Source organism: Rhinolophus sinicus, chromosome X, assembly GCF_036562045.2.
Source record: "Rhinolophus sinicus isolate RSC01 chromosome X, ASM3656204v1, whole genome shotgun sequence".
Taxonomy (NCBI): Eukaryota; Metazoa; Chordata; class Mammalia; order Chiroptera; family Rhinolophidae; genus Rhinolophus; species Rhinolophus sinicus.
Window position 1 is genome coordinate 79,702,702 of NC_133768.1, and position 3,127 is coordinate 79,705,828.

Here is a 3,127-nt window from a genome sequence, read left to right on the forward strand (position 1 = left end):
AACTTCAAAAGCTCTCCACATACCCACACGGACACTGCGTCCTGTGACCCAGGTGAAATATTAATAGAGGAGAAGCCCGTCTCCCAGGGAATCCTCCCATTATGTGAGAAGCTAGAATAGTGCAGAGAAAACATAGCACTACCATATGAGAGAAATAAAAAAGGCTGCAGTCGGAGGGAAAATAAAACATTCTACCAACAAGTACTGGAAAACAAAAGAAAGACCACTTCCTATTAACCTGTTGCAGAAGCCACTGCTGTAGATGTCTAGGAAGAGAAATACTAAAGGAGGCTATTCGACCACCATCAACAGAGACAGTTTGCAGCAACCAAAACATAAAACAGGGGAGAGTAAAAGCCTCAACGGAATATAGAATGGAGAAAGTAAGCGTGCTGAAGAAAATGGAATACTCTAAATATCAAACTTTCTTTTACATAAACTTAATGGCAACCACTCAAAAAAATCCAGAACTGAAATATATATTGTAATAAAAGAAGAAACAGAGGAACATCATAGAATACCACCACACAGAAATAATAGACAACAAGCAAAAGGCAAAGAAACAATGGAGAAACAGCCTTACCAGAAAACTAAAGATAGAATGACAGGAAATCCTCACATATCAATAATCACCCTAAATGTAAATGGACTGAACTCACCAATAAAAAGGCACAGAGTAGCAGATTGGATCAGAAAACTAAATCCATAGACTCAAAGTGAAAGGGTGGAAATTGAACCTCCAAGCAAATGGTACCCAGAGAAATTCATGTGTAGCCATAATGATATCAGATGAAACAGACTTCAGGGTGAAAAAGATAACAAGGGACAAAGATGGACATTTGATAATGATAAAGGGTAATATGCAGCAAGAAGACATAACAGTCATCAATACTTATGCCCCCAATCAGGGAGCACCAAAATACACCAAGCAACTACTAACAGAACGAAAGGGAGAAATTGACCAAAACACAATTATACTAGGGGACTTAAGTACATCATTGACAGCTATGGATAGATCATACAAACAGAAAATAAATAACGAAATAGCAGCCCTAAATGACACATTAGATGAAATGGACATAATTGACATTTATAGAGCACTTCATCCTATAACATCAGACTACATATTCTTTTCTAGTGTACATGGAACATTCTCAAGGATAGACCGTATATTGGAACATAAAATCAGCCTCAGGAAATTTAAGAAGATTGAAATCATACCAAGCATACTCTTTGATCACAAGGCTTTGAAATTGGATATCAACTGCAAAAGGAAAGCAGAAATAAACACAAATACATCAGATTAAACAACACACTTTTAAAGAACGACTGGGTCAAAGAAGAAATTAGAGGAGATATCAAAATACACATAGAAACAAATGACAATGAAAATACATCCTACCAAAATTTTTGGGATGCAGCGAAAGCAGTTTTAAGAGGGAAATTTATATCATTACAGCACTATCTCAAGAAACAAGAAAATTCCCAAATAAATAACCTCATGTTACACCTTAAAGAACTACAAAAAGAAGAACAAGCGAAACCCAAGGTCAGCAGAAGAAAGGAAATAACAAAAATCAGAGCAGAACTAAATGAAATAGAGAACAAAAAGACAATAGAAAACACTAATGTGACAAAGAGCTGGTTCTTTGAAAAGATTAACAAAATTGAGTTAGTAAAATTACATAGATTTCAGGTGTACAATTCTGTATTACATCGTCTATAAATCCCATTGAGTGTTCATCACCCAGAGTCAGTTCTCCTTCCATCACCATATATTTGATCCCCTTTACCCTCGTCTCCCACAACCCTCCCCCCTTACACTCTGGTAATCACTAAACTATTGTCTGTGTCTGCGTTTTTGTTTCTCATTTGTTTGTCTTGTTCTTTTGTTGTTTTTGGTTTATATACCACATATCAGTGAAATCACATGGTTCTCTGCTTTTTCTGTCTGACTTATTTCGCTCAGCATTACACTCTCAAGATCCATCCATCCAGACTGTCAGAAATATTCCTATATCATCTTTCCTTACCACAGAATAGTATTCCATTGTGTATATATGGCACAACTTCTTTATCCATTCATCTATCGAAGGACATTTTGGTTGTTTCCATGTCTTGGCCTCTGTAAACAAGGCTGCAATGAACATTGGAGCACCCGTGTCTTTATCTATAAATGTTTTCAGATTTTTGGGTATATACCCAAGAGAGGAATTGCTGGGTCATATGGTAATTCTATTTGTAATTTTTTGAGGAACCTCCACACTGCCTTCCATAACTGCTGAACCAGTCTGCATTCCTACCAACAGTGTATGAGGGTTCCTTTTTCTCCACAGCCTCTGCAACACTTGTTACTATTTGTCTTGTTGATGGTAGCCATTCTGAGTGGGGTGAGGTGATGTCTCATTGTGCTTTTTATTTGTGTTTCTCTGATGATTAGTGATGTTGAGCATTTTTTCATATGTCTATTTGCCATTTGTATGTCCTCTTTGGAGAAATGTCTCTTCAAGTCCTCTGCCCATTTTTCAATTGGGTTGTTTGTTTTTTTGTTGTTGAGTTGCATGAGTTCCTTGTATATTCTGGATACTAGCCCCTTATCGGAGGCACTGTTTGCAAAATCTTCTCCCATTCAGTTGGTTGCCTATTGTGTCGATGGTTTCTTTTGCTGTGCAGAAGCTTTTAAGTTTCATATCGTCCCATTCGTTTATTTTAGCTTTTACTTCCATTGCCTTTGGAGTCAAATTCATAAAATGCTCTTTGAACCCAAGGTCCATAAGTTTAGTACCTATGTTTGCTTCTATGCAGTTTATTGTGTCAGGTCTTATGCTTAAGTCTTTGATCCATTTTGAATTAATTTTGGTACATGGTGACAGATAGCAGTCCAGTTTCATTCTTTTGCACGTGGCTATCCAATCCTCTCAGCACCATTTATTGAAGAGGCTGTCTTTTCTCCATTGTATGTTTTTTGCTTCTTTGTCAAAAATTATCTGTCCATATTTATGTGGTTTTATTTCTGGGTTCTCAATTCTATTCCATTGGTCTATGTGTCTGTTTTCCTGCCAATACCATGCTGTTTTGATTATTGTAGCCCTGTAGTACAAGCTAAAGTCAGGGAGTGTGATACCTC